The 14,366-nt window shown below is 35.4% G+C and overlaps 1 long non-coding RNA gene across 1 annotated transcript in view; it reads right to left on the bottom strand.

Moving 5' to 3' along the window:
• Positions 1 to 14,064, bottom strand: part of LOC120300092 — an 86,832-nt gene extending 72,768 nt beyond the window's left edge. The window contains exons 1-2 of the long non-coding RNA XR_005554545.1: positions 13,827 to 14,064; positions 5,408 to 5,477 (exon numbers count right to left, since the gene is read on the bottom strand). This is a non-coding gene — a long non-coding RNA (uncharacterized LOC120300092). The remainder of the gene's footprint in view (positions 1 to 5,407; positions 5,478 to 13,826) is intronic.
• Positions 14,065 to 14,366: the final 302 nt, after the last annotated feature.

The following is a 14,366-nucleotide window of genomic DNA, read 5'->3' as shown; positions in this document are numbered from 1 at the left end:
TAATAATCCATCTTTCCAGACTTTGTCATATGCTGCAGTTAGGTCTATAATACTGCCATGTTTTTTTAGGTCTCATTAGAATCCAGCATCAATATGGACTATTAGGTTTAATACCTGATCTACACAGGTCCAATTATGTTGGAAGCTGGCCTGTTCCACAAGCAAATGCTACTCTGTTATGGGACCTATTGTCTCCTGGAGTTTGTAGCAGGAACGCCAAAGGGAGATTAGGCGGTAGCTTTTTGCTCTGTCTTGTGGTTTTCCAGGTTTTAGAAGTGAATTCTGTTGGGAAGCACTAGAATTAAGTAATTTGGGTCAGATGTGTGTGACGTGAGCAACACGTATTACCTAATCTTTGAAAACTGAGAGATATTATAGCCAAAAGAAGTTTATTGTGCTCTTCATCTCCTACGCCTCCTGAAAAGGACTTGACATTTAATGCAAGTAGCAAAAACTTATAGTCAATAAGTTCTACCAAGTTCAACTGCTTTATGGAGAACACTGAGAATGTATATCTGAAAGTCAAGATCTATATAACTCAAGCAATTTTGAACAAATCAGAAATGAAACAGCAAAGAATCCATCTCCGTCCTATTTAAGAATTGTTTGTTCTTTTCACCCTTTCAAAAGAGTAAAAAAAGTTTAGCGAGGATATCTGCTACCCTGCTAAATGAGAAAGTTCAGATAGGCATCAGAATCAGGAAAGGACAGAGGTAGAATGAGAATTCACTAACCAGGGATCACAAGGCCAATGAAAGATTTGAAATGAGAGTACTGTGTCACTGAAGAGCAAAAGTGTCAGATATTTTTGGTGACCTCAATAAAGTGTGTTAATTAAAAAACTTATTGGAATGGTGGCAGGAATTTGTTAGCTATGAAAAACACCACCACTGAGATGGTTTCTGCTGATTATATTTTATTTCATTGTCAAGACAATCAAGAAGTTATAAACCTTCAGCCAATGCTGATGGAAATACAAAGGCTAATTCTTCCTTTTGCCAAGGTATTGCAATGCAGTTTAAGCCATCAAATGTAAGTGAAAGAAAGGTTGACAACAGTTTCACTTATTCACTTGTAATAGAGCACATTTAGCATTGTTGTTTTTTTTAGAAGTTGGGTCACCATATAACAATAAAACACGTAATTTATTATTTTTCATCACAGGAAGAAGAAGAAGAAGAAGAAGAAGAAGAAGAAGAAGAAGAAGAAGAAGAAGAAGAAGAAGAAGAAGAAGAAGAAGAAGAAGAAGAAGAAGAAGAAGAAGAAGAAGAAGAAGAAGAAGAAGAAATAGCACTCTACCACATTTGTTTTATTTATTTATTGAATTTGTTTGCCATCCTTTTCATTTAGAAGCAACTCTGGGTGGCTCAAAATATTAAAAGAAATAAAAACCTAAAAGATAAATATTTCTAAAAGCAATAAAAATACTACTACTATCCAAAGTAAAATTAAAGGATGGGGAGGGAAAGAGGGAGCAGGATGCATGGGCGTAGGTGAGGTGGGATTTACTATTAATTCATCATCCACTTCCAGTGTGATACTCCCCTGTTGAGAGCCCAAGCCAGCTGTCAGAACCAGGTCTTCAGGCCCTTAAGGAATGTTAGAAGGATGGGTGAAGATCTCAGCTCAAGAGATTAAATGTCACAAAGGTCAGGAGCCATAGTAGAGAAGCCTCTTTTCCTGAACCCCATTGTCCAAAATTCTTTTACTGATGGAACCCGCAGCATGCCCCCTCTCTGGCATGGGTGATGGTTCCTCAAGTAACCTGGACCCATGCCATTCAGGGTTTTAAAGGAAATAAACAATATCTTGAATTTCACCCAGAAGTAAACTGGCAGGCAGTGTAGCTCATGGCGTAGTGATGTAACATGGGACACTCTAGGGGCCCCAAGAACCTCCCATGCTGCTGCACCCTGTACCAGTTTTGGCTTCCAAATTCTCTTCAAGGGAAGTCACATGTAGAATGCATTGCAGTAGTCCAAATGTGAGATGACCTGGGCTTGAGTGACTGAGTGCAGGGACTCCTGATCCAGGAAAGGCTGCCACGGCATAGAACATGAATTTGTGCAAAAGTCTCCTAGCTACAACTGTCATCTGCTCTTCAAGCAGGAGTCATGAGTCAGAAGAATCTTCAAGCTGCAGACCAGGCCTTTCTGGAGTAGTGTAACCCCATTCTGAACTAAAGTTGTTAAAGTCCCAGGTCTTGATGCTCCATGCACCTAAAACCATTCAGTCTTGCCAGGATTCAGCAGAACCCTGTGGTTCCTCACCTAGACCCTCACAATCTTGAGTCATTAATGGGAGATGATGGCAAGGAAATAATGAGCAGTAGAGAGAAAACAGAACTGCTTAATCCCAAAGGTGTTTTTTCATGAAGCAACTGGACTTTTTTGTTTTTTTTGAAGATGTTTTGCTTCTCATCCAAGAAGCTTAATTTATTCTTTGCATCTGTCTTCACACAAAAAGATAATACAACCCGATTTACAAAAAACAGAACAGCAAAAGACAGGCTATGAATGCAAATTAAAATAAGTAAAAATAAGGTAAGAGAACACCTGTCACATTTAGATGAATTCAAATCATGGGGGTCTGATGGGTTACATCCCAGAGTTCTGATAGAGTTGGCAATAGATCTCTGAACTATTGACCCATATCTTTCAAAGTTCTTGGAGTACTGGGAAACTATCTGAGGACTGGAAAAGTGGTGATGTGGTTCCCATCTTCAAAAAACTACAGACCAATCAGCCTGACATCAATACCTGGGAAGATCTTGGAAAAGATAATCAAGCAACAAATATGTGAACACCTAGAAACGAACAATGTTGTAATCATATCATGCTAAACAAATTTTATTTCATTCTTTGACAAAGTAATTAAATTAGTGGATCAGCAAAATAGATGGATTTGTAACTGGCTGACAAAGTATACTCAGCATATAGTCATTAATAGAAGTACATTCACATAGAGGGAAGTAAGCATTGAGGTACCTCAAGGTTCTGTTTTAGGCTCAATGCTCCAATATCTTCATAAATGATTTAGATGAGGCAATAGGGAGGGGAACTCATCAAATTTGTAGATGACATTAAGCTGGCAGGAATAGACAACACCCCAGAAGATAAGCTCAAGATCCAGATGGATTTTGACAAACTTGAAAATTGGGCCTTATCTAACAAAATGAAATTCATTGTGGATAGAAGTAAGATTTTACACTTAGACAAGAAAAACAATTGTACAGGTACAGACTAGGTGAAATTTGGCGCAATACCAGTAACTGTGAAAGGGATCTAGGAGCTATAGTGGACAACCACTGAAATATGACTAGCAATATGCCACAGCCACCAAGAAAGCCAGTGATGTCCTAGGTTTCCTTACAGAGGGGTAGAATCAAGATCATGTGAAGCATTAGTACCACTTTACAAAGCCTTAGTAAGACCACACTTGGAATATTACATCCAGTTTTGTCACCACAGTATAAAATGATGAGAAAGAGTGTAGAAAAGAGCAACAAGGATAATTGGGGGACTGGAGGCTAAAACGTATGAAGAAAAGTTTCAGGAATTGGGTATGTCTAGTCTAGTGAAAAGAAGAACTAGAAGAGACATAGCAATGTTCCAATATTTGAGGGGCTACCACAAAGATGAGGGGGTCAATACATTTTCCAAAGTGCCAGAAAGCAAGAGAAGAAACAATGGATGGAAACTAATCAAGGAGAAAGGCAATCTCGAACTAAGAAGAAATTTCCTAATGTTGAGAACAATTAACCAGTGGAATGCCTTGTCTTCAGAAATTGTGGGTGCCCCATCACTGGAGGATTTTAAGAAGAAACTTTGTCTGAAATGATATAGGATCTCCTGATTGAGCAGGGGGTTGGATTAGAAGCCCTCCAAGGTCACTTCAAACTCTGTTGTTGTTGTTGTTGTTGTTGTTGTTGTTATTATTATTATTATTACACAGCTGAAGCACTTTAACATTCTCTCTAGCTAGTTCAGACATAGTGATTGCTGATATTGTTAGGAGTGAATCTGCTCAGCTTCAAATGGCTATCTTAGGCTGATTCCAGTCACCTTCCTTGGCCATTTTGGTTTTGGCTATAGGAGATACTTGAAATATGGTATATGCTTTCCAAGCTGCCTGGTTTAGGACTCTTGAAATTATTTAAAAAAAGAGATTGGTTTTGCCAATTCTGCATTGCTGTTTCTATCGTTACTGGGTGAATTTCAAGGTTTCTGCTGCTTCTACCAGCATGTGGGACTATACTTTTTACTGCTTTTAATACTTCAATGAGCCACAATTTTCCTTACCCCATTCTGCTGATTTTGGTTGCTGCTGGCTCCCGGACAACATTGGATTTGGTGCCAAAGCTGTTATTTCCTTATATAACTAATCAAAAGTAAAACTCTGTTATTCATCGCTCTTTTCTGCTGCACTACAAGTTATCTTTCGTACCTTTTTATTAAGCTTATCAAAATATAAAACATAAATGAAAATGAAAATAGTGGGAAAATGGGGAAATGAAAAGGGAAAGAAAGAAAGAAGTATAGGTTAAAAGGAAAAAAAGAAAGAAAAGCATTAGCTTACAGCTCTTTTTATTGCAGTAGAATAAAGTAATAATATTACAGCCTCAACTTTTTATTTTTACATAACATGTACTAGCTATTTCAATAACAACAAATTTATCTAATCAGCAAATCCCAAAGATAAGATTTCATTTTTTTTTCTATTTCAAGCACAAAATCCAGAAGTAGTTTCCAAGTGGAAACTAAGTTGGATGTATACTTTGATTAAAACAATTAATTTAGTCACCATTGCTAGTTCCATCAATTTTTCCAATCTTTCATCCATTGTGGGAATTAAAGTATATTTCTATTTTTATACAAAAAGCATTCTTGCTGCTATCAACATATATAATAACAAGGTTCCATATATTTTTGCTAAGTTTTTTTTATCTATTAAGCCTAAAAGAAAAGTCTCTGGTTTAATTTTTATATTGACTTTAAGAATCTTCTGTTTTAAAATATGAATCTTACCCCAGTATTTCTTTGCTTTCCTCCATACCTGAGACATGTCAATCCATATTTGAACATGGCTTTAGTGTTTTTTAAAAAGAATTACTTCGGATCTATGTTCAGAAACAGCCAAATTAACAGATCACAGGCATCTAGCACTTGCACATCCACAACTTGTTTGTCATGTAATCAGACAAAAGTAGATGGCTAAATATGCTTAAATAAATATAAATATATAAATATAAATAAATATAAATATGTTTAAATATGCTTAAATGGACTTCAGAAGATGGTAGAGGACAGGAAGGCCTGGAGGAACGTCCATGGGGTCACGATGGGTCGGACACGACTTCGCAACTAACAACAACAAAATATGCTATTCAAAATTTGCCTGTACTCACCCAACCTTGCCTCCTTTTCATATCAGGGACAATGACCTCCGTGGTTTATCCAGCAGCAGATTCATCTAACCTGGAAAGGGAAATGAATCCAAAGAAATCTATAATTGCTTCCCTGAACTTTCTTACTTAAAACAATATGGGTACAATAGGTTTTAAATTTTAGTGGTTGTTTCCTTAGAGAGAATGTATATCAAGCAAATGAGGGTGAGGAGTCCTTGGTGCTCTTTGAGCTTGGTAGTTTACTTGAAGTTGTTTCATTATCTGACTAGGTAACATCATCAGGTACTAGGTGATATACTGATGATGTCACCAATTTGGGTAATGAAACATCTTGAAGCAAACAATCAAGTTCAAAGAGCACCAAGGACTCAACATCTCCACCCTGAGCTATACATATTCTCTTCTATGGATGAGGTTGTATCTTGATACTCATACCTGAACTTTACAAGACAAGAGTTCAACAAACTTACTTTTTTTAAAACAAGTTTTATTGTTTTTTTCATTTTACAAACAAGTGCTTAAGAAACAACGTGGTGGCAGGGCAATCAATTGTCCACAAAACAAAGTCATACTCATAAAGTTCAGATTAAATCATTAAAAACCCCCTCTCTTTTCCCTTTAATAACATATTATATTTAAATTTATATATTTCAATACAACTAAATCAATCATAACAATCCTCAATAACCTTTCATTTAAATAGATCCACAAATCCAAATCCTGTGTGAAGCTTAACTATTTCAATTACTATATTCCATATTTATAATCTAAGTACATAGTTAACACTTCGGGAGTCTCCCCATTACCTTTTCCTTAACATATTCAATAAACATTTTATTAATATCATCTCTTCTTTTTCCTTATTCTTCTTCCATTACAAAGTGACTATCAGTTCTAATATAAAAACAAAATATTAGTTCAAGTCAGAAAAGAAAAAGAACAAAGAAGAAAAAACAAAGACAAAATAAAAAAGAGAAAAAATACCTTTCTATTTCTATTATACTTTATAATCTAACAATCAATCCCTCAATATCTGTATCACATTTCTTTAACCTCCTCCCAAAGTTACTATATCCCAAGCATATTAACACATAGACAAACACCTTATTATTAAGTTCAGACCTTTAATAAATTTTTATTCAATCTAACATCTTATTTAACTGTCTTAAGCCATAAATCAATCCATATCTAGTAAACCTTTTAAACCCATTACATAAAACCTTAAGTCACACTCTTAAATCTTATTCTAGCTTTCCTTTTATGCCAAACAGGTTTCCATAACAATGCCACTATATCAATAAACAAGTCACTTTTTATGTCTTGTAGTATCCTTTGAGTCAAACAGAGACATCCTCTTTTCTGTTTTAGAGACCTAGCTCCTTTGTAAGTAATCCCTTGATGTTTTGAAAAGTCAAATCTCCACGTGTGAAACTGTTGAATGGCCAGTTCAATTATGTCCAATTTTGTAGCTAATAGTTGTTTATCCAAGCTACCATAGTTCTCAGTTCATTGGGCTTGTCTGTCCATTTCTATTGGTTTTAGGGTTGTAAGTGGTTTAATTGCAGTCCTTTTTAGTTCCTCGGAGATCTCATCAGCATGCGTATGAAGTAGAATGGAATCTTCTTTACCTTTAGTTAATCCCGCTTCTGTTGTTTCTTGGTCCATAGAGTGCTCAGACAAAGTCTGGGAGTCAATTTGTAAATTCGAAGCAGAATTTCTGTTTTTTATTTCCATAGTAAATTCTTTTATTTGCAAACCTATTTCATCAGTAGCTTCATAAAGTTTTTCCAGTATGACTTCCAGTGGATTTGCACTGGCGATGGTGGCTACTTTGTAGCCGTCCTCCTGAGAAAGTGTTAGAACTGCTAAGAGCAGCAGGCATCAGCTGTTCTGCGGTTCAGAACCTCCTTCCCGGGCAAAGGAAGGGAGGGGAGTATCATCTGAATAGCGGTAGAGCCTCTGAAACCCTCCAAGGAATTTTTTTTTGGGGGTTGAAAAGAGTGCTCCCACAGAGTTCAGATTGTCTCCGCTTCTCAGCTGTCTTTGTCTCCAGGGACAAAGCGAGACGCCACTCCCACCTCCGCGATTATAGAGATCTGGTGAGTTATTTTAAAAGTGGACAGAGCTGAATAAAGGATTTATTTTATTTTATTTTATTTGGACTTTTAGTTTAAAGATTTATTTTTATTCCCTTTTTTTTCTTTTGCTGAAAGGGAAAATAAAATGGCGATCGGCAGGTTTTTTTTTTTTTCTTTTAAGTGACCGGAATGGAACGGAACGGATTTGATTACTTATAATGATTTTTTGAAAGTGGATTTGGGTTTTAAGAGGACTATTTTCCCTTTTTGTTTAACCCTTTTTTTTTTACTTTTTAAAGGGATTTTTTTTGTATCTTTTGTATTTTTTTCTTAAGAAGGAGGAATGGAGAAATAAATTTTTGAAAATGGCTTCAAAGCGTCAAGCAACTTCTACAGTACCGAAGGTGGCTTCTTCTCCTGCGATACTACCAGCACAACAACCTAAACCTATACCACCGTCTTCTCCCCCTCTGCAACCAATAATGGTAAAAGATATGCAAGATATAATGGGAAATGCTATATCTCAAATTAGAGGTGAAATGAAAGAGCTTTTAGTGGAGAATAATAGTATTTTGAGGCAAGATATAGTTTTGGCTTTAAAAGGACTTACTTCTGTGGTTGAAAAATTGGATTCTCGACTTGAAGAAGTTGCAGGCAAGGTGGAGGTTTTGGAGGAAAAGTTTGAAGGAATGGAGAAAAAGGTGGAAATTTCACAAGATGAAATTGTTATGTCCCAATATAGAGAGATGGAGTTTGCTTTAAGAATCAGGGGCTTGAGAGAGGACATGCAACAAGACCTGAGAGAGATGGTAGTAAATGATTTTGCTGTGATCTTGGACAGAGAAAAAGAGGAAATATCTAGAGAAATTGAAAAAATATTTAGAGTTAATTCCTGGGTTGCAAAGCAAAGAAACCTGCCAAGAGATGTGGTAATTTACTTTGGGAAAAGATCTCTGCGCAATGAAATCATACAAGCTTTTTATAACAAGAGGTTTCAGATTGCTGCACAAGATGTTATAATTTTAAAGGAGATCCCATCTAAAATTTTAAGAAGAAGAAAAGAGTTTGCTTTTCTGGCTGACGAACTTAAAAAAAGGCAAATGCCATTCAGATGGGATATTCCAACTGGAATAGTGGTGAGCCTTGCGGGGACTCGTTATAGACTTAATACTGTTTTTAAAGCAAAGGAGTTTTATACTTCGGTCCTGGGAGCATGCTCATCACTACCTATAATGCTTAAAGTCTTGGACGGGAAGGAGGTTGAACAGCAGTCTGAAGAAGCTGTGTTGATGAAAGCTGGAAAATCACAGGCTGAGTGGTTTTAACAAGTTGAGATGAAAGAGCAAAGAATGACTCGGGCAGCGCATAGACGTAAGGAAAAGGAACAACAGAAGAAAGATATCAAAGAAGTTTTACAAGAATCTGCTTCTGAGCCTGTGGGAGGAGCAAGACCTAAGAGATCTTCGGTACAATCTTCAATGGCAGATCTTCAAGCAGTCTTCTCCAGGCTTATGGATGAGGGAGATGGTAAAGCTCCTGACATGGAATGCTAATGGCCTCAATTCCCCTCAAAAGAGAAAGAAAATATTTCACTATTTGAAGCAGCATAACAATGACATTATTTGTTTGCAGGAAACGCATATTATCTCTAAGGATCAAAAATATTTAGTTAATGCTCGATTGGGATCTCATTTTGTATCTTCTGCTCTTGAGAAGAAAGGGGGTGTAGTTATTTATGTTAAGCAAAATTTATCAGCTTGTTTAGTAGATTCTGATCCTCAAGGGAGATATGTTATGATTGAAGTGGGACTGTATGGTAAGAAAATACTTATAGTAGGTTTGTATGCACCAAACCAACAACAGGAACAATTTTATAGGTTGTTGCACCAAAAATTGATTTTATTGGATTATAGATCTGTTATATTGATGGGAGATTGGAATGGAGTTTTAGATACATGTAGAGACAAAAAAGGACTTTCTATTTCTTTTAAACAGGCTAAATTACCTAAGGCTTTTTTTGATTTGAAAGAGGACTGGGAGTTGCGAGACTATTGGCGAGAACACAATCTGGAAGAGAGAGACTTCACTTTCTTTTCAGATAGACATCAATCTTTTTCAAGAATTGACTTTTTTTTATTACAACGGATTTATACTTTAGAGTAAAGAATGTAAAGATATTCCCAAGGACATTGACAGACCACAGTCCAGTATGGATGGAATTGGTTACTGAAAAAGAGGAGAGAAGATCTTGGAGGTTGAATGAAAATTTGTTTAGGCAAGAAATGAATGTTCAGAAACTTAAAGAGCATTTAAAGGAATATTTTGTTTTAAATATGCATAAGGGTACTTCAATGTCAATGGTATGGGATGCAGGTAAAGCTTATATGCGTGGGGTTTTGATGCAAATGAATAAGATTCATAGACAGAAACAGGTGCAGAAACGTAAGGAGTTGGAAGATGAGATTAAATTAAAAGAAAAAGTTTTAATTTTGAATCCTACAGATGAGAAGATTAAGGAATCTATAAAATTGCTTAAATCACAATTTAATATGTTAATGGCAGATCAGACTGCAACTAATTTACTGTACATGAAACATAACACATTTTGTAATGCTAATAAGCCAGGGAGATGGCTGGCTTATCAATTGTGAAAGAAACAGAAGTTGAGAATTATAGACAAAATAAATTATAAAGGCAAATTGGTATTTCAGAAGGACTTGATTAAGAAATCTTTTTTAGATTATTATAAAAAATTATATATGGGTAGGAAAGTACAGGCTTTAGACATAGATAAATATTTACAAGATGCTCATTTCCCTAAACTAACAGAAGATCAGAAACAAGAAATCAATAGATCAATTACCACGGAGGAAATTGTGACAGCAATTAAAGAACTAAAGTTAGGTAAGGCACCTGGTACTGATGGACTGACATCAATTTATTACAAGACTTTGATAGATGAGCTGATAGAACCTCTAAGGGAACTTTTTAATAATATATTACAGGTTTAGAGACTCCCTTGTCTTGGGGCAGAGCTTTTATATCTTTGATTCCAAAAGAAGACCAAGATCTTACGTTACCAAAGAATTATAGACCTATATCTCTTTTGAATGTAGATTATAAGATTTTTTCAAAAATTTTAGCTAATAGATTTATGGTTGTGTTGAACCAATTAATACATATGGACCAAACTGGTTTTATAACTGGAAGGTATATGAAAAATAATGTCAGACAAATTATTAATTTAATAGAATATTTGGATAAGAACAATCAAACTTCTGCAGGATTGATATTTTTAGATGCTGAAAAAGCTTTTGATCAATTAAATTGGCAATTTATGCTAAGACTGGTTGAGGAAATGAATTTTGGAGATAAAATTTTACAGGCCCTTCGAGTTATTTATCAAAAACAAACGGCACAACTTATAGTTAATGGAGGTTTATCAGAGGTATTCCCAATTGAAAAGGGGACTAGACAGGGTTGTCCATTGTCTCCATTGCTGTTTGTGTTAACTTTGGAAATTTTATTGATTAAAATTCGGGAATCATCGAAGATAAAAGGAATAGAAGTTAACAAAAAAGAGTATAAATTAAGGGCTTTTGCAGATGATCTAGTTGTTACATTATCTCAACCAACTTGTTCTGTAATGGAGTTGTTACAATTGATAAATCAATATGGACAAGTTTCAGGTTTTAAAATTAATAACAATAAGACTAAAATATTGCCTAAGAACATGACCAATTTGGATAAGGAGACATTGGTTAGATTGACAGGCTTTGAGGTTGTTAATAAGGTAAAATATTTGGGTGTTATTTTATCTGCTTCCAATTCAAAATTGTATAAAAATAATTATGAAACGCTGTGGGTTAGAATACAAAAGGATTTGGATAATTGGAAAAAGCTGCAATTGTCCCTTTTGGGGAGAATAGCAGCGATTAAAATGAATGTTCTGCCAAAATTTCTCTTTTTATTTCAAATGATACCTATTTTAAAGAAAGAAGCAAATTTAGATGAGTGGCAGAAAGGTATCAATAAATTTATCTGGGCAGGGAAAAAACCAAGAGTAAAACTTAAAATTTTACAAGATATACGAGAGAGAGGTGGATTTAAGGTACCGAATTTGAAATTGTATTACGATGCTGTGGTCTTAACATCAATTAGTGATTGGGTCAATCTAACAAATGTAGATATACCGTAAATGCCGGCGTATAAGACGACTTCCGCGAGCGCTGAAATCAGCGCCAAAGACGGGGGTCGTCTTATACACCGAGTCGTCTTATACGCTGGAAATACTGGTAGTTTCTGGCGTATAAGATGACGTTCTAGGAATGTGGCCCGGCTATAAAGACGGGGGTCGTCTTATACGCCGGGTCGCCTAATACGCCGGCATATACAGTACTCCTTTTGGAGGGATGGGATTTACTTTTTGGATGGCATGCCTATTTAATTTATAATAAAAAGGTTGATAGGGTCTTTAGATCTCATATCTTAAGAATTTCTTTACTTCGGGTTTGGAAGAAATACAATAGAAGTGATTCAAGAATTCCATTATGGGTTATTCCATGGCATGCAATAGAAGGAATAAGGAGAGGAGTTAAGATGGATATTACTTCTTATACACAATTACTTAAGTGGGATGGTAAAAATTGGCAATTAAAATTTATGGACGAATTAGCACAAGAAAATATTATTTATTCATGGTTTCAGTATAGACAATTATTGGAAAGGTGGAAGATAGATTATAAGGTGGGCTTGCTTAGAGAGGATGAGAATTTGTTAAAACAAATTAGAGATCAAAGTTGAACCCACATTAAAAGAATTTATGGTGTCTTGGTGGAAATGGACTCAGAAGCAGAGCTAGTTAAAGATTGTATGGTTAAGTGGGCACAAAATTTTGATGAACCAATTTTATTAGATACTTGGGAGATTATTTGGGTGAGGAATGTTAAATTCACGCAAGCCCAAAACTTACGGGAAAACTTTTATAAAATGTTTTATAGATGGCACCTTGATCCACAAAAAATGTCTCGTATGTATCCAAACCTGCAGCCTAAATGTTGGAGATGTGGTTGCTCAGATGCTACTTATTATCATATTTGGTGGTCATGTAAAAGTATTAAAGCTTTTTGGATTAAGATATGGTGGAATATTCAAAGAATTTTTAAAAGAAGGATAAAATTTACTCCACAATTGTTTTTGTTGGGTATTGTTTCTGATTGTGATGATAAAGAGATTATTTTAATGTTAAATTTAATTACTGCGGCTAGGTTGTTAATAGGGCAATATTGGAAGAAGGAATTTTTGCCTACTTTGCAAGAATGGTTTTTTAAAGTTTCCTACTTAGCGGAAATGGCAAAAATTTCGGCTTTCTTGAAAGATCAATCACAAGAGAAGTATCTTTCGGTGTGGAAAAGATGGATAAATTTTATACAATATAAGTATGATATAAGAAAATATTATCTCGCTTTTGAATAATTTATATAAGTTTAAGATATTATTTAGAAGTGTAATTGTTATTATTCTTTAATTTTTTATTTTTTTTATTTCTTTTTATTTTATTTTTTGTTTTTCCTCTTTTTGTTTCTTATATATAATGGAGTTAAAGTATTTTACAATTTGTTTATTGTGTGTAATTATATTTGCTTAAGGTTTATTTGGGTTTAATTTTTTTTTCTTTTAAGATCAGTTAAGCCTATATTCAGCTCTGGGAAGAACGGGGGAGGGTTTTGGGGTGGGTTGGGAGGGAATGGGGAAGGGGTTTTTATTGTAAAATTTTAAAAAATTTTAATAAAAAAAAAGTTTTTCCAGTATAAGTTTATAGTCAAGTTGAAGCAAGGGTTGCTCCATTTCAAAAATAATTAGAAACAGTCTGTATCATTTAGTAGAGGCTGTGTTCAGGGAACATTTAATCAGTGTCCACCCCCACCAGTACAGCTGTTAATTTTCTTCGTATTTTTCCTTTTATGGTAATCTGAAAGTCAAGGTCAGTCTAATCCTCAGAAAAAAGAGTTCTAACTTTTTCCACAAGGTGTCCTCAGTACAATGTAAAATCTTCTCCCAGAGACCAGGAATGTCATAAACAAGATCAGGAAACACAGAAAAAAGGAGAATTCAAGTCCAATAGCAGATTCAATATTCACAAAATTTTCCAATACCCCAAAGTGAAGGAAAATAAAAATAAAAATAGAAAAAAATCACTTTAAATTAATTCAGTCCATTTAAGCTTCTTTTTCCCACACTCACGAACGCCACTTTCTTAGAGTAGGGAAATCATTTCAAAAGTGCTCTTTACAGGCACAAAAGAAAAAAGAAACCCAAGAAAGGGAGAAAAAAAGTCTCACCCAGCTCAGCCACAGTGGTTCCTGTACTTAGATGTTCTTCTGACTTCTGGTTACAGCGGCAAGGTGAACGGCCATTTTACTGGCCGTTCTTTCCACCATCGGCCCAAAGGAGCAATCTCCGTCTGTGGAAGAAGCTGCCGCTCTCCCACAGATGACGAGGACCTCCTCAGCAGTAGCCGCCCCTCTAAGGCGGCTTTTCGACCTGATTAAGGGTCTACCGGTAGCGGAGAATCAGCTGGCGAAGAGAGCAGTCTCCTCGCCCAGCTGCGAGCACCGCGATCCGGAACCGGAAATCAACAAACTACTTTTTATTAGTTGGCTTGAAGAGATTTCTCTCTGGAATAAATAGGGAGTTGTGGGAACCAAGTGAATCATGTCATTTTGCAGTTTGCATTTTCAATGGAAAGAAAGATTTTGAATGTTGTTCTCTTTTGGCTAGAAAAAATAGAATTTTCATTAGAGATCTAAGCAATATTGGCTATTCAGAAATGCTAATTGTCTTAAAATTGCCTTTAAAATATTCCTTTCCTGATGCATTCA

This window comes from Crotalus tigris, unplaced genomic scaffold (assembly GCF_016545835.1).
Source record: "Crotalus tigris isolate CLP2741 ecotype Arizona unplaced genomic scaffold, ASM1654583v1 scf7180000024338.4412243, whole genome shotgun sequence".
Lineage (NCBI taxonomy): Eukaryota > Metazoa > Chordata > Lepidosauria > Squamata > Viperidae > Crotalus > Crotalus tigris.
Note: the sequence above shows the minus strand (reverse complement) of the source record. Positions and strands in the feature narration are given on the sequence as shown.